Genomic DNA, 18,241 nt, shown 5'->3' on the forward strand with positions numbered 1-18,241 from the left:
TAAGTACTGAGGATAGGAATAGGGTTTATATTCTGAGGGCCTACCCTTTAGGTTGCATGTATTCTAAGAGAAGGGAAACAACGATGTTGACCAAGGAAGGGAGTGATGGTAAAGGAAGGCACAGGGATCCATGGGGCAATCCTTTCCCGAAACAAGGATACTGATGATTTGATTATTTTGCCCAGAGCAAGAGGTAGAAGGTGGGAGGGTAATGCCAGTGCAGTTAGCTAATTGGTGAGGTATCCAGGCTGGATGGTTTTACAGGAATGTGAAGGTGAAATATTATACAGTTTGAAGTTTGGAGTCAGCTGGATCTAGTGGGCTAGATAAATGTGCACTTATACAGTCACTAATTGTACAACCTTCTCTGGTCCTCAGCTTCCCCATTTGTAGAGTGAAGATCTCTTTCGCTCTGAAATTCTTTGTCTCTTTAGGGGGGAAAATAGAAATTCCAAGAGAACAAGCTTGAATGAGGGATTCGGTTTAAAAGACAAAACCTTTTTTTTCAAGGTTATGTCCCGGATTGGTATACATTCAGCCAAAATCTTGTACGCCTTAGAAATCTCCAATATCAGTTCTGTATAGGGTAGACTAGTGTCTCACCTCATGATACTTTTGTCCTAAGCTCGAAACATGGTGCCTGGAATATAACATTAGAATGAAAGTTGTATTGTTATTATGATTGTTATTACTGTTATTATAATTATAATGGTTGAATATTTGGAAGATTGTCTTATAGAAGGGAATCAAACTTATTCTACTTGTTTCTAAATGGCAGAGGAAGAGGGTCAATGGGAAAAATGAGAGGGATCAGGTTTTGGTTCAATATCTCCCAGTCAGAGCTGCCCAAAGGTTCAGTACATTGCCTCCTTAGATACTGAGGTTTCTTTTATTGGAGACACTCATGGAAGAGAAGTCATGGAAGCTTGTCAGGGGTATTGTGTATGGGAGGGTTTTCTGTCCTGGGCAAAGGGTTGGAATGAATGGAGAATGAATGGTGTTTGAAGTAGGCCCTTTCCACCCTTAGGATTCCAGGAAAATTAATTTTTTTTCAGAACTTTCTATTGCCTAAGAATTCTGGGGAAGGGAGGGGAGATAAGTGGCATTATACAAATCTTTTAGGGTTCTCAGAACACTTTGCATTTGTTATTTCACTGGATCCTTGAAGTTAGCCCATGAGCAGACATATAACTCAGACAGGCTGACCTAGGGCAGGGTGACCGGGGCTTTTCCTCAGGATACTGATATTTAGGGGGTGCTGACAGTACTTCTTTTAGCAGTATGGAAACATGGAAAGACTGAGTTTAACACCTAGTTGACAAGAGAAAGTACAGTAGTTAATCTAGGAAGCTCCCACTCAGAGCATTTCCTCTCTATCCTATCTGGCCACACTCCAGGTTAGCTCCTTACTGACCTACAAGGCCTTGATCATTCAGCTTTGGTGATGGCCTCCCCCAGCAGTGTTGGCCCAGGATCAACTATATTTGTCTTAAAAGGTTGATTTGAAGGCACATTTTGGGTTGCTTGCTCTGGGCTATGACTCTGCCTATGAAGTGGGTAGTACCATTGCTCTTTATCACAGGGGATCATGATTTGGCTGACTTCTTTTTTCTTATTTGCTGGATTTTTAGATACCTGAAAGCAGCCGACATTGACAGACCCTATCCATCCAGGAAGCAGGGACAGGGTGAAGCCTACATTTTGTTTTTATTTGGGGTGCAGCTTCTGTCTTCTCAGACAATGGATTTTTTAGGCACCAACACCAAGGCTAATTCAAGCCTCCCTTTCTTCCCTGTGAAGGATACCTTCTCAATTGATTCTAACCAAGGTTATAGGATTGGGGATTTAGAGTCTGAAAGGATATTTGTCTCCTGTGCTGGTTTTCCATCTCTTCATACAAGTCTTTCCACGATAAGCCATTTTCTCGTACAAATGTCTTTATCATTTCTTGCCAATGTGACCTTGGACAAATTAGTTCACTCTGGGCCTCCATTTTCTCATCTGTAATGGGATGCAGTTGGATGAGATAACTTCTCAGCTCGACATTCTGTGCTTTAAAGTGCTTTCTGACTCTGACAATCTTTTTTTGAAGGTTCCTTTGAACTCTGACACAATCTCTGTTCTAAGGTTCCTCCCAACTTTGACACCCAATATTCTAAGGCCCTGCTGGAGTCTGACACCCTTTGTATTTTTTTTAACCCTGTTCCACCCCCACATTCCCGGCCATGGATCAAGTCCTCCCTTCTGACAAAGGGAAAGAACTAAACAAAGGCCATGCTTAGTGACCAAATCTGCCAATGTAGACAGCATTCTGCCCTTGGAGTCTTGGGTCTCTGAAGAGAGGAGGGGCTGTGATTCTATAGTCTTAGGCTTCACTCTATTCTCCGGGACTGTCAGGAAGATTTCATCTACTTAGGGTTCAATATCCTTTTAATTTTCATTGTGGAAATCCCTGAGCCTCCATATTCTAATGTTCCTCTATTTCCCTTCTAGGCATGATAACCTATCATGTTAATGTTTGAATATTTGGAGGACTGCCTTATAAAAGAGAATCCAAATTATTCTGCTTATTTTACATAGGCAGAGAAGTAGGATCAATGGGGGGAAATGAAAGGGTCCAGATTTTGGTTCAATATTCCCCAGTCAGAGCTGTCCAAATGTACAGTACATTGCTAAGTGGATCCACGATAGTAGAATATAGTGGGAAGAGGGCAAGAGTTAGTCAGAGATTCCGATTCCGAGTCTGCTATTTACTATCTGTGTGACTTTGGGTAAATAAGTTCTCTTTGGGACTCAATTTCTTCCCTCCTAAAAAGAGGCAAATGGACTCCATGAATGAGTTTTCTTGAAATTGTGATTCTTTGATCCTATGACATATTGCATAATGTCCTGCTTGGGCGATGGTGGAAGAGGGAAGAGGGAACACAATTTTTATTGTCATTTCCACAATATATGAGGCTCCTCTCCTCCCTTAATCCAAGCATCCATTCCGTAGTTATTTAAAATGCAATTTCTCCATCTTTTCCTGCTGGGTTTTATTGGTATTCTATACAAATGCTGATGATTTGTGAGGATTGATTTTTTATCAGCATATTTTTGTCATCAAGTTTTATATAAGCAAGTTTGCTTTAGATATTAATTGATTCAATTAATTTTGATTCATTTAAATTGACTCAATTAATCACCTCCCCAGTAGAGATGTTAGAAGGTACAATACAATTCAGAGTTAATTATAAACATATCCTTGTTTCCCATCAGCTCCGAGGTGCTTCTAGAAAGGCTATATTCCTCTTTTTGCAGAGAGGTGGAAGGGCAGAACATGGTGTGGAATCCATGGATTGTAGGGCCACAGACTTAGAGACAAAGAGACTTTAGAAGTCTGATGTCCTCATTTTAAGGTGAAAAAAAATGGAGGTGAAGTGAGTGGTTCAGATCACACAAGTAGTAGGAATCAGAGATGGGATTTTCCTGCCATGGATGCTCGGACTCCTAATTCAGCAGCCTTTCTACAGCCATGGCAGTCTTTGGGTGAATCTGTTTTCCATCTGCCATCACGTGCAGATTCTAACTCCTTTCATTTTTCCAAGCCATTGTGTTGATCAATGAAACACTAAGAGAGATCATCTTCTGGCCAGGCTCTTTCCTAGTTTCATCCCACACAATGAATGGTTCCACAGTTCCCTTTGGTTAATCAAATCACAAATTTAGAGCCATAAGGAGCCTCAGTTGCCTCCACCTCTGTTGTCGGAGGTCTAATCACATGGATGACCAATATTAAAAGCAGATTTAGAGCCCAGATTCTCTGACACCAAATTGAGCGCTTTTCCTAACGTACAGTATAGTTTGTGACAGGATTTCACAAAGTAGTGGTTGTCGATGTCTTGAAGAATAGCATAGCATCAGGTAATAAAGCAGTATCAGTCTTAGAATGAACATTAGAAGTGGGGAAAGTGAGACCCAGAATGGGAGGAAACTTTCCTATGTTTATGTAGTATATTGCAATAGAGCTGGGAGAAGGACCCTGGTCTCTTGACCCTTAGGAATTCAGTACAGTAGTATTTCTCAATCACAGAATCTTAGAGTTGGAATAATAATAACAAAAATAACAGCCACAAAAAGAAAAATAATAACAATGCATTTCATATTTATATAGTTCTTTAAGATCTGCAGAGTACTTTAAAGACATTCCTATTTTATCCTCACAACAGTCCTGGTGCTATCATTATCCTCACTTTACAGGTAAAGAAATCTAAGACAGCCAACAATTGCCAGTCAGGTCTTTCCTAGTGATTTGCTCAGAGCCACACGCCCAATTTGTGTCCATTTAGAATGTCTTCTCTTTGAGATCAGTTCTCTATTTTTAAGAAAAATAAGTCTTTTCTTGAGCAGAAAACAAAACAAAGACATTGATTTGCCTTTGTGAATTTGACCCAAGAAATTCTTCCATTAAAAAAATCCAGTCCTGCTTGATATTTAATAGAAAAGCCAAACAATGAAGTCATCTTTCTGTTGGGTATATATAATATAGATACTCAGATATAGATTTTTTAAAAAATAAATTGTTATTGAAGTATACACAAACATGTATTTTTTATTATCCATTATCCATGTTTTCCAGTGAGTCTTTCCATTTTCTCAAAGACTCATCCCTTAAAAAAATGTCCAACAAAAAGGAAGGGGGGGAAAGCAGAGCTTGGTTACATTTGTAGCTCTGTTTTGATTGTTTTGCTTGTGTTATTCTTCCTAGTTTCATTTTGTAGCCATTGTGTAGCTTATTTTTCTGGTTATTCTGAATCAGTTTCTGTAAGTTTTCTCATGCTTCTCCGTAACTACCATATGTATGGTTTCTTACAGATTTTGCTACATTCATGTGCCACATTCAATGCTAACCATTTCCTAACTGAATGACATCTGTGTTATTTTCAGTTCAGAAAAACTTTTAATGCAAAAAAGCCAGTGTATCCCTAGAGAACTTGCATGCTGTGGATAAAGCCTTGATCCTTCTGTGGCAGAGGACTTTTGCTCAGGCTGCAGTCACAGCCACTGAGCCTCAGAAGATAATTTCTGGCCATTTGAGACCAATTTCCAATGAACTCGGGTCCTAGGCTGAGAAGCCTTAATAAGGCACCTCCCATCATCCTGAGCACCATTGTTGGGTGGTATGGAAGATGCTGAAGTTGGAAGTCATGGAGACCTGAGTGTAAATTCATCCTTAGATACTTACTAGCTGTTTGACCTTGAACATACTAGTTTACTTTTCTGGCTTAGTTTCTTCCTCCATAAAACGAGTGGTTTGAAATCAGTGACCTCTAAAGCGTATTCTAACTCTAAATCTTATTTTATGATCCCTTTCCTCTGGAGACTCTGCAGATAATCAGATGACTAAAGACTGATTGCTTGGCTTCCGATCCCAAATAAGCTGTAAAATGCAATCCTTCCACTGGTGTGTGTGTGGACAGGAGCCAGCCTGTCCATGTGCTTCTTGCCCATGGTAGTGCCAGGGAAAGGAAGCAGATAAAGGAGTTCTCAGGTGACTCACTCATTAGTCACTGTCTTCTGGGGTTCCTGGCTGAGAGGATTGAGTGCTCCTTTTTTACTCTTTCCTAAAGATGTGAAGAGTCAGATAAAATGAGATAGCACATGGAAAAAACTTTGCAAACATTAAGATGCTATAGATGGGCTAACATATGAAAAAAAGCCCAACACTTTCCTTTCATCTTTAAGGAAAAAAAAAGAAGAGGAAACTCAGAAAAGTTGTCAACTTTTTTTTTGTCTCCTAGCTCTTGGGTTTAGTGAGAAGAAGCTTGGTACAATGGAGAAGGAGTCAAAGGATCTGGATTCAGATCCGGACTTTGCCACTGTGTGACTATGGATAAATAATTGAACATCTTTTGGCCTTGATCTATTCCCCTGCAAAATGAAAAGTTTTGATGGATGACCTCCAAAGGTCGCTTTGAACTCTATCCAAGAACTTCCACTCTTATTTTTGGTATTCATTCACACATCATAAGGTATATAGATGGAAAGGACCATTTAAAGTCATTTGATCACTGAGCATTTATTAACTACTTATTGTATGCCAAGCACTATACTATGCATAGGAGATACAGAAAAAGAAAAAAATCCAAAACATAGTCCTTGTGGTCCCATTTTAATGGAGCTCACATTCTAATGAGGGAGACAACAACCCCTCTTCATAAAGATGAGAATACTGAAATCAAAAAGGTCATAGGAATGTAGAATTATTGGTATATAGCTAGAAGGGAATTCGGGATCTGACTCCCCTATTGTACAGATGAGAACACTGAGACCTCAGAAAAAGTGAAGTAACAATGCAAATTCCAAAAGTAAGAAGCAAGCCAGAATTTGGGTCTTTTGATGATCATTCTGGGCATTTGTCACTTTGATCAAGCTGCCTTTATTTTCCCAAACCCCTTTCCTCAGTGCTTGGCTAAGATCATTGCTTATATTCTAGATCAGCCTGTCAAAGCTGGGGTCACCAAATTCTACTAAGGATTTGCCATTTCCTTTTCCAGCTCATTTTACAGCTGAGGAAACTGAGGCAAACAGGGTTAAGTGACTTGCCTGGGGTTGCATTACAGAATAGCTATCAGACAGAATTTCTTTTAAATATAGGCTCTTAGTTCTGACATGTCAAATCTCTGACTTTTTTGCTCCCCTTGGAAGATATCTTATTACTGCCTCAGTTTTGTGTCATAGGTCACACACTCCTAATTCCAGTATACTGCTAGATCCTTCTCTCATTACATGTCCCTCACTGGGGCCCACGGTTAAGCCCCTCTGTTCTGCTCAGGGAAGATGAAGTCTATGATACATTCAGATTGCACAGCACATAGTGCATCAGAGATGAACTGGACTTTATTTATTTATTTATAGCTTTTTGATTTATAAAACATATGCATGGTAATTTTTCAACATTGACCCTTGCAAAATCTTCTGTTCTAACTTTTTCCCTCCTTCTCCTCCCCCCCTTTCCTAGATGGCAGATAGTCTAATACATGTTAAATATGTTAAACTATATGGTAAATCCAATACATGTATACATATTTATACAGTTATCATGTTGCACAAGAAAAATCAGATCTAGAAAGAAAGAAAAAAACCTGAGAAGGAAAACAAAAATGCAAGCAAACAAAAACAGAGAGTAGAAATGCTATGTTATGGTCTACACTCATTTCCCATAGTTCTCTCTCTGGGTGTAGCTGATTCTCTTCATCACGGAGCAATTGGAACTGGTTTGAATCATCTCATTGTTGAAGAGAGCCACATCCATCAGAGCTGATCATCTTATGATCTTGTTGTTACTGTGTATAATGATCTCCTGGTTCTGCTCATTTCACTTAGCAGATGAATTGGACTTTAGAAATTGTCTAGTCCCATCATTTCATCTGACAAACGAGGAAGCTGACATCTAGGGAAATGTCTCCCTTGAGCTGACACAATTTGATCTCAGAATCACCCCCTTAGAACCACCTCTATCCCAGAGTTCTTAACCTGGTCTCCATGAATATGATTTTTTTGATAATTACATTTCCATATAATTGGTTTCCTTCATAAACCTCTGATTTTGTTTTATTTTAAGACCTTTGAAGGTCATTCATGGGTTTCCCTTAATTAATCACCTTAAAAAGATGAAAAGCATCTGCTCTCCACCATGCTGTGGCTCCTTTCTTCCCCAGAAAGTTCCTGAGAATTATTCAGATGTTAGGAAAGAAATGCAGACTTATTGGGCAGGCACTTCAGCAGCCATTGAGTTACATGGCAGCTGGTCTTCAGATGATTATTGGAGAGTCTAAAATAATGACAATATAGTCATTGAAGGTTTTACTTCAAACAGAGTATTAAATGTTCATTATAGACTTGGGCACAACCCAAATTTTGCCATTTGTTCATCACAATATTAATAATTAATGGAGAAGAAATGGGAAAGAAATTCCCTGTAAAATACAGCCAGAGAATGGTCATTCACCCCCTGCTTGAAAACCTCAGGAAGGGGCCATTTATTTTTTTTTCTTCCTTCACTCTTTTTTAAAAATTAATTTTATAATTATAACAGTTTTTGACAGTACATATGCACGGGTAATTTTTTACAACATTATCCCTTGCACTCCCTTCTGTTCCGATTTTTCCCCTCCTTCCTTCCACCCTCTTCCCTAGATGGCAGGCAGTCCCATACATGTTAAATGTGTTATAGTATATCCTAGATACAATCTATGTGTGTAAAACCGAATTTCTTGTTGCACAGGAAGAATTGGATTCAGAAGGTAAAAATAACCTGGGAAGAAAAACAAAAGTGCAAAGAGTTTACAGAAGGGGCCATTTCTTAAGGCAGCCCTTTCCACTCCTCAATTGTTAGGAATCTTCCCAATTTCAAACTCAAATTTACCTCTTTATAATTTCCATGCAACAATCCTTCTTTCATCTTGTCCTCTTTAGGTCGGAGGAAAATATGGTACCATGAAAATGAGAAGTCAGAGGACCTGGTTTCAAATCCAATCTCTGACATCTGACCTTGGGCTAAATGACGGGGTTCTTTATTTCATGAATAAATGGGTCAGTAGAGGGTGATTGGTAGATAGTGTTGGATTTGGGGATGGAAGGTTTGTTCTGGGATTGAATACTGTCTCATACACAGGTAAATCGCTTCCCTTTTCTCAGCCTTAAACTCTCATCTGTAAAATGGGGATATCCAAAGCACCAACACTACAGAGAGGTGTTGATGAAATAAAATGTGCAATATACTTACAGACTTTAAAATTCTATAAACCATAGCTATTAACTTGGCACAGGGGATAAAAACCTGGCCTCCGAGCTTCTGACAGGCTGGGAAAGCCAGGCTGGCCCACCAAAAAGTTGATGGATGGCTTGAGTTCAGGAGTTCTGAGTAGGGCCAAAGCCAATTGTGTGTCTGTACCAAGATGGTGGGCCCCAGGGGCCACCAGGCTGCCCAGGAAGGGACAGACCAGAGCAGGATGGGAAAATGGAACTGCTCCAAGTTTCTGGGACCCATCAGGACTGTGAGAGACCACTGTTTTTCCAACCTGGGAGAGGGAGCCCCGGTTTCTGAAGCAACACCAAAAAAAGAAAGTCCTTGAAATGCTCAGTGTGGGAGACAATTCTTTTAGAGCTTTGGGAACAAAGGGGGCTCCCTGTAGCTTTGAGATCTGGTCCCTCTCTTTTATTGTGATTATCAGGTGGCTTTAACCCCAGAGATCATCACTCTGTGGTCCGAGTTCTCAGCCCACAACCCTGCAGATCTCTCAAGATGGCTCCATCCCCAGAGTCTACTTTTCCAGAGAGAAAACATTCTCATGGCCTCCAATGAATTATCCAACGACATAAAATGCCTCCCATTTATCAACTGTCCTTCCTAAAATGCGGCTCCCCGGGGCAGGATGTGCCGGGCTCCAGATGCTGTGGGGCCATGGCCGAGGGCAGAGGGCCCCGGGCCCCTCCCCCTCCTTCCAGCCACTGCCCCTCTCAAGGCTGCCTCCCATGCAGCTCTCCTGACATCTGGCTCGCACGCCTCCCCCCGTCAGACTCGTTTTATTGCTCTTTTGCTCACTCAGCTCCCCGACTGTGAAACTGGAAGGAACTGGCTTTCCCCTGCTCCCTTCCCCTCTTTCTCTCTCTCTCTTTTTTTTTTTTTTGCCCCCTCACCCAAAGAGGGTGGGGAGCCTGAGGGGGCATTGGGCTGTCTGCCAGGCTGGTTCATATGTTAATGTGACCTTGCCTTGAGAGGAGGGAGGCAGAGCCCCTGCAAGGAGGATTGCCCTCCGCACCTTCCAGCTCAGCTCTTTGTCCCCCCTGACTGACAGGTGGATGTGTACGTGACCACCCCCTCGTTCTCCTCTGGGCTCCGAGGGGAGGGGGAGCAGGGAGGGAGCTGGGCCCCAGGCCCGAGGAGGAGGGAACAGGGGGCTGGGGTCCCACCAGGGTCAAATGGAATGCCATCTCCAGATTCGGAGCAATTGAACCTTATTAAGTTGTAAACTTTATTTATTTTTCCCAATAGGAAAGGATTTAAAGCAATCTTGCTCTGTCACGGTTGGATTAGAGGAAGAAGTAGGGCTGAACCAGGCTTGGGCTAGGAACTCACATTTAGAACTGGAAAGAACCAGAGAGAAATCGACTCCAACCCCCAAGATGAGGAAACTGAGGGCAGGGGGACCAAGGGACCCACACAGAGACTAAATGTTAGAAGTGAGACTAGAACCTGGAACCTCAGGCTCCAGAACCAATGTGCCTCCTATTGGACCACACTGGCCACTGAGAGAAGAGGCAGGTTCTGGCCAGAGAGGTCACGGCTCAGAAAGACTTTGCAGCTGTGCTGATCTTGGGTTACAGTAAGCAGATGTGCTCAGTTCTGGGTGAAAATGGCTGAGAAAGAGAAAATGCTCAGGGCGGGGGCAAAGGCCAAAGGAAAAGGGACTCAGTGCTGCTTTTTTTGGAGGGGTGACACTGGAGCTGGGCCTTGAACACTGGGTCTGATTTCCACAGGTGGGGATGGGAGTGGGAAAGGACATTACAGAGAGACCACTTTGACCCAGGAGGAGTGGGCCCCACATCATGATCCTACCTTCTATTACTCTACCTGCCTCCCTTCATGGAGAACCCCTTCCCTGCATCAGATCTCCATTCTTCAAACCCCTTTGAGCACAACTTTGCAAGGGTGTTCCCTCTCCCAGCTCACACTGGCATCTGTTCCCTATTCCTCTAACTCATGTGCAAGGACACTGGGAAAGATTTTGCTAAAGTTTGTTATCGAGTAGTTTTTCAATTGTGTACAATCTCTGGGACCCCATTTGGGGTTTTCTTGGCAGAGATACTGGAGCGGTCTGCCATTATCTTCTCCAGCTCATTTTACAGAAGAGGAAACTGAGGCTAATGGGGTAAAGTGATTTACTCAGGGTCACATAACTGTCTGAGGTCCTGACTTCAGGTCTATCCACTGCAGCCTTTTTAGCTACACAGCAATGCCTAGAACTATGAAATAAAATGAGCCCTTCAGCAAGGGCAGTGGGGTGGCCTGGAGTCAGGAACCTCTGCCTTCAAGTTGACCTTGGATACTTCCTAGTTGTGTGAACCTGAGCACTTAACTTCTTATCTCGGTTTCCTTATCTGCCAAATGGGGATAATAATAGCGCTTACTTTCTAAGGTTGTTGGGAAAGTAGAAGGAGCAGTGCTCATGAAGGGCATTTTGGAAGCCTTAAAATGCCAGGGATGATTATGGGTCTGATGATGATGGTGATGATGTGGTGATGATGATAAAGATGGTGACTGTGATGATGATGATGATGGTGATGATGATGGCAATGATGATGATGATGGTGATGATGATGATGATGGTGATGATGATAATGATGATGATGATGATGGTGATGATGATGATGATGATGATAATGATGATGATGGTGATTGTGATGATGATGATGATGATGATGGTGATGATGATAATGATGTTGATGATGATGATAATGACCATGAAGATGCTGCTGCTGCTGCTGCTCCAAGGAATTGTTTTCAGGATCTTTATTTAATTCTGACAGAGGCATCCACAGATGCCGAGGGGAAAACAGGAGTCCACAAGCCTTTAATAAGTGTGCGCTTATTGCTGAATTTACAGAAAAAGGAAAATAAAAACAGGTCTTGCTCTCAAGAAACTCACAATCTGATGGAGGACAAAAAATGATGTCAAACTAGATATATACAAGATAAGGCGGCGGTGACCTCACACGAAGACACTGAGATTTGGGGGACTGGAGAGACCTTCCCATCGAAAGTGGGGTTTGAAGGAAGCCAGACTCCAAGAGCAGGAGATGAGGTCGGAGTGAGTTTGAGACACGTCCACAAGACATGCGTATGTGGCACTTTGGGAGGGACAAAAACACTGATCCTTGGGCAGACCATGAAAGAACTTCCTCAGTGAAGATAACATATGAGCTGAGCCCAGAAAAAACGAGAAATCCTTTGTCAGAATCCTCTGGCTTACTGCAAACCTGCCAAGATCCCAAAACACAAGAGTCCAAATGAAACGATTAATTGACAGCTTTCATTTAGTATCAATATAACAAGTGCCCTCAGAGAAGGATACAAATGCAGGCTTTGTCCTCCAGGACCTGACATTTTAATGATGGGAAAAGAACAGATTGAAAACTCAGGGTTAATAAGGGCATCTACACCCCACAGAGGTTTACCCTACATCCTATAACAGCCCTGCTATTACTTAGGGTTTTAGGAAAGAGCTCAGGAATAGGGGGTTGGCTTTGGTATTGGAGCAATATGGCTATTCTCTCCTTTCACTCCCCCCTTGTCTCACCTCCTTCTTCACTTCCTGCCTCCTTCCAATCTCCCTGGGTGACATTAGATGAATCACTCACTGGACAGAAAATGAGGAGAATCTCATTTTTTTCAACCCAATAGGCAGAAGGAAAATAAATAGGGCTTATTCCCAACTCAGGGCTTTGAGCTTCTGAGAGGTACTTGAGGTTTTTCAAGGGCAGTCTCCAGAAAAAAGGTTTGATTAATGAATGAACAAATGGATTCAATGAATAGTTCAGCTTCTCCTTATGTCTCTTTTTGAAGCGCCAGGTAGGATTAACAGTTATAAGAATCTCTTTCTCCATCTCCCTCTCTTTTTCCCTCTCTCTCTCCCTCTTTCTCTCCCTCTCTATCTCCCTTCTCCCTTTCCCTCCCTTTCTCTCCTTCCCCCTTCCTTGTCTCTCACTTCCTCCTTCCCTCCTTTTTCCTTTCCCTCCCTCCCTCCCTTCCCCCACTCTGTCTGTGTATCTATCTTTTCCTCCCTCTCTGTCTCTCTCTTTTCTTCATCTATGTTTATGTACACACATATACACATACTTATATGTATATATGTAGGCATGTATATGTGCATGTGTTTTTGGATGTGTATCCATGTGTATGTATGTCTATATGTATTTTCTCCCCTGGAAAAGATCTTGGAAAACTGCTAGTCTAACAACTTAGAGGTGAGGAAACAGCCCCAGGGAAATTTAGGAACTCTTCTACACAGCTTATATCAGAGAGAAGAATCAAATCCCCAGACTCTAAATCCCTTGCTCTTTTTCATTATCTCATGGCTTTCCCATATCTTTTCATCCCTTTCCCCTTTTCAAACCTCCTCCTTCTCCACTCCCCCAGCTCTTCCTTTCCCCAACTTTTCAGGTGAGGACTCTTTTTCATATTTTTTGGTAAACATTCATGGAGAACTCGCTCTTCTCATCTCAAGTCACTCAGTTTTCTTCTTCATTTAGCTCTTTCTTCATAGGCAGGGGTGGTTCATCAATCATATGTCCTTCAAGAACAATGTGAATAGAATGTGAACTCCTTAAGAGATAATATGGTTCACTGGGGCAAAAAAGCCCTTCCCTGTATTAAATACTGCTTCAGACACATGTTAAACCTCTGTCAGTCTTCATTTCCTGTTGTCTAAAATAAGATAGCTTCCAAGGTCCCTTCCAGCTCAAAGATCCATGATTCTATGATCTCAAACTACCCTACAAACAAGTAATCATCATACTTAATGATGTTTAAAGAAACTTGAAGTTGATTAATGCAAGATCTAGAAACAATTGGAATATACTATTTGATAATCCCAAGAATTCCCAATTCTAGGAAAAAAAACTCATTATTTGACAAAAACTGTTAGGAGTCTTGGGGAAAAAAAAACTGATAGGAATCAGTGTTACAGAAATTAGGTAGACACCAACGTTTTAAATACTATACCAAAGAAAGCACAAAAGTTATACCATAAACAAATTCGAGAAACAGGGAAGGAGACACTTTTCACATCTACGAATAAAAAAAGAAACCTCATCCAAATAAGAAAAAGAGCAACAAAGGAAAATGTTAGTTATATGAGATTGAAACTATTTTCACATAAATAAAATCAATGCAGTTAGAATTAAAAAGAAAAAAGCAGAATGGGAAAATATTTGCAGCATTTTTAATAAAGATTTGCCAGCAAATCTTTATAAATCATCTGCTTTGTTTGGCTTCAGCTCTGTGGAACAACATATCCCCTCCTCCCTCCCATGGAGGAGGAATAACATACCATCTCCCAAGACCTCCTGAAATGTCATCACCAGAAAGAATGACTCAGGTTTTGATATTCTACACCTTTCCAACTCACCCTCAGATGCTTCTCCCTCAATTTGGAGGGCTGAGTACTGTTGTTGTTCAGGCAACCCAGTTGTGTCCAAATCTTCCTGATCCCATTTGGGGTTTTCTTCCTAATCTTCTAAGCATCTCCCTTCTCCACCAGCAGCATTACTTGACTTTGTCACAAGACAATGTCATACCCCAGCCAAGTCCTGTGGACCCCCACCCCACTTTTTCTTTTGTATTGTCTTCTTCCATTACACTACAAGTTCCTTGAGGGCAGAGGCTGTCTCTTTTTCTTATTTGTATCTCTAACATTTCACATATTGCCTTATATATTATAAGCATTTAATAAATCTTTTTTGAATTGAATTAAATTAAATGGAATATCCAAAACATTAGGGAAGTGAGTTAAATGTATGAGATCAAAGATCATCCACCAAAAGATAAATGATGCGAATAATTAAAATTAAAAGATGTAAACAATTAGTTCTGAAAAGAAGAAACACAAGTCATCAACAGCTATATAAAAATACTCTTCAATCACTAATATTAAGAGAAATGACAATTAAAACAATGCACAAATTTCAGCTGGTACTAATTATATTGGCAAAGAGGTCCCCAAAAGGAAGACCACAGTTTTTGGAGATGACAAGCACAATGATTCAATATTGATTGAACTATAAATTGGTCCAACCATTATGGAAAGCAATTGGGAACTATGTCCCCAAATCGCTTAACTGTACATATGTTTTGACCAGCAATAACACTCGTAGAAGAAATCTATAGCCAGAAGAAATTAAAGAAAGAAAGATTATTTAGAGCAGTTCTTTTTGCTGCAGCAAATACTTGGAAGCAAAGTGAATCTTCATCAATTGTGGGATGACCAAACAAAATTTGGCATATTAAAATAATGAAATTGTGCCATAAGAAATGATAAAATGAATACATTTATTAAAATTTGGAAGGATTTATAGAAATTGATACACAGTGAAGTAAGCAGAACCAGGAGAACATTTTATAAATTGTATAAGAAAACAATTAAAAATTAAAAATAATTAAAAAAACTTAGGAAATAAGATCAAGACTGAAAAAAACTAATGAAAGATCATGATTCCCATTTCTTGGTAGACAGATGATGGATTAAATGCAGAATAAGACATTAATTTTCAAATATAGGCAATGTGTTAATTTATTTTGATTAACTATATCCATTCATCCATCCATCCATCTGGATACAAACATATGTGTGTGCATATTAGGAGAGGGCTTCATTTTTTTGGGTGGGACTCCCCCCAAAAAAGAAAAGACAAGAAAGAGTGTAAAAGAAATACTTTTTACAAACACACAGAAAATAGAAGGAAGTTCAGAAGGCAACAAAGATAATAGTGATCAACTTTATAGATACCTTAAGAATCCCATGTTCCAGGTAATGAAGACTGATTTTTTAAATAGAGAAATGTTCATGTTGATGTTTGTCAAATTCACAATAAAAATTATTTTTTTGTAGGGGTCAGGTTAGGAAGATCTAAAAAATTTAAATTTCCTGGAGAGGAATGTATATTTGATCCTAGATGTATTTAAATGACAGGGCTGGGATTAGAAACTATCCTAATTAACTAATTCTAGAATGTTAAAATTAAAAGTGGCATTTGTTTTAGTTTTTCCATTTTATGGGTGGGGAAACTGAGATATAGAGAGGGTTAGAGCTTTAGCCATAGCCATACAATTTAACATAGCTTCCCAAGCAGCTACTCCATATCTTGATCCTAGTCCAATATTGTGGTTCATACTCAAGAAGCAAGAGTCACATTTATTAGGAACCCAGTGGTTTCTAATTAACAAGAACTCCAAACTCCAAAAGTTCTTGACAATAATCCAAAAGGTTTGGGCCAAAACTTATTTATTGGTTTCAGAATCAGTGAATAACTGAAAAGTATGTTATGAGTTATTTTTAAGTTACCTTAGAAGTTCACAGTGTTATCTATTGTATTTTTTTACGTTGAAAAAGGGTTCATGTACAAAGGGCTACCAAACTGTACATACCCTTTGATCCAACAGTGTCTCTACTGGGCCTGTAATCCCAATGTGATCTTAAAGGAGGGAAAGGGACCCACATGTTTGTGGTAGCCCTTTTTGTAGTAGCAGGAAACTGGAAAGTGAGTAGGTGCAGATCATTTGGAGATGGCTGAATAAGTTGTGGTATATGAATGTTATGGAATACTTTGTTCTATAAGAAACAATCAGAAGGATGATTTCAGAAAGGCCTGGAGAGATTTACAGGAACTGATGCTCAGTGAAATGAGGAGAACCAAGAGATCTTTGTACATGGCAATAAGAAGATAATACAATGATCAATTCTGATGCATGTGGTTCTTTTAAACAGTGAGGTGATTCAGACCAGTTCCAATGGTCTTGTGATGAAGAGAATCATCTTCCCTCAGAGAGAGGACTATGGGAAATGAGTATGGATCACAACATGGTATTTTCATATTTTTATTGTTGCTTGCTTGCATTTTGTTTTCTTTCTCATTGTTTTACCTTTTTGAATTGATTTTTTCTTGTGCAGCATGATAATTGTGGAAGTATGGATAGAAGAATTGCACATGTTTTGTATTGGATTACTTGCCAACTAGGAGAGGGGGTGAGGGAAGGGAGGGAGGAAAAAAAAATTCGAACACAAAGTTCTGCATGGGTGAATGTTGAAAACTTTGCATATGTTTTGAAAAGAAAAAGCTTTAAAAATAAATAAATAAAAAGAAAAAGGGTTCATGAAACAAAACTAGTGCTTATTGACTTAAGTCAATAAGTAGCTAGGGGGCATCATAATGTCTAGAGGTCTGGATCTGGAGCCAGGAAAACCCATGTTCAAATCCTGCTTCAGAAACTTACTAGCTATGTGATTCTGACCAGGTCACTTCATCCTGTTTGCCTCAATTTCCTCTTCTGTTGAATGAGCTAGTGAAGGAAATGGTAAATTATTCTGGCATTTCTGCCAAGAAAACCCCAAATAGGGGTACAGAGAATTGGAGATGACTGAATAAGGAAATGAATATTAGGAATTATTATAAAAGTCAAGAACAGTTGGCTTTCACTTGAGAAGTGATATTAAAAAAAATAGAAACAGGAACCACTAAGCCATACATTAGGATCCCAGCAGGTGCATATTGACATAGAAAGCTACATAACATTATTATCGTTTGATTGTATTTTTATTTATTTTGTTAAATATTTCTCAGATGCATTTGAATCTGCTTCACATTGACCTAGATAATGTCAAGGATCCAAATATCATAGGACCATATAAGATAATAGTCAAAGGTTAAATGTATTTCTCCAGTTGGAGAAAATTTATTTTTCTTACATTGTTTCCTTCATCCCACATACAAACTCTTTTTAATTTAATTTAATTTTTATATTTTAATAGTTTTTATTTACCATATATATACATGGGTAATTTTACAACATTGACAATTTAGCACAGTTTTTTTTCTTTTTGTTTTTTCTTTTTTTTAAATGGTTTTTATTTACCAGATATATTTATGGGTAATTTTTCAGCATTGACAATTGCCAAATCTTTTGTTCTAATTTTTCCCCTCCTTCCCCCCACCCAGATGGCAAGTTGACCAATACATGTTAAATACCACCTACAAACTCTTGTCTGTAAAGTCCAGGGATGAGTTTACATCAGAAGATTTTGGTCAATGTTGGGAAGCGGATCTGTAATTTCTTTTTTTTTTTTTAAATTTTGTTTTTTTTTATTAATTTTTATAATTATAACATTTTCTTTGACAGTACATATGCATAGGTAAATTTTGTAATTTCAAATTTGTTTTTTTAAAGGGATCTACGTTTTTCAGCTATTCTTATTATTCAGATTCATATCTGAGATGGGGGAGCTGATATTTGCTCTGGGATGGGATAATGCAGAGCTCTGCTGGCACTTTTAGAAACATGGAGACAAGTATTTTACTACTAGTTTTCAAGAATTATTAGTTTAAACAGAAAACTATCCATTAGTGCCTGAGCAGTTGCATCATGGGCAAGTTCTTTCTCCTTCCTTCTCCCCATCCCCATGCCCTACCCTGCCTGCCCTCATCT

The 18,241-nt window shown here is 39.7% G+C and overlaps 1 long non-coding RNA gene across 4 annotated transcripts in view; it reads left to right on the forward strand.

Annotated features, from left to right (window-relative positions):
- The window catches only part of LOC141553948 (uncharacterized), a 267,988-nt gene that overhangs the window by 17,358 nt on the left and 232,389 nt on the right, over positions 1-18,241 (forward strand). Inside the window, exon 4 of one of the 4 annotated variants that reach the window (XR_012485733.1) lies at positions 16,527-16,773. The exons of the other annotated variants lie outside the window; for them this stretch is intronic. This is a non-coding gene — a long non-coding RNA (uncharacterized LOC141553948). Of the gene's footprint in view, positions 1-16,526; positions 16,774-18,241 lie in introns of those variants that run through there. 4 annotated transcript variants of the gene reach the window in all.

This window comes from Sminthopsis crassicaudata, chromosome 2 (genome assembly GCF_048593235.1).
Source record: "Sminthopsis crassicaudata isolate SCR6 chromosome 2, ASM4859323v1, whole genome shotgun sequence".
NCBI lineage: Eukaryota > Metazoa > Chordata > Mammalia > Dasyuromorphia > Dasyuridae > Sminthopsis > Sminthopsis crassicaudata.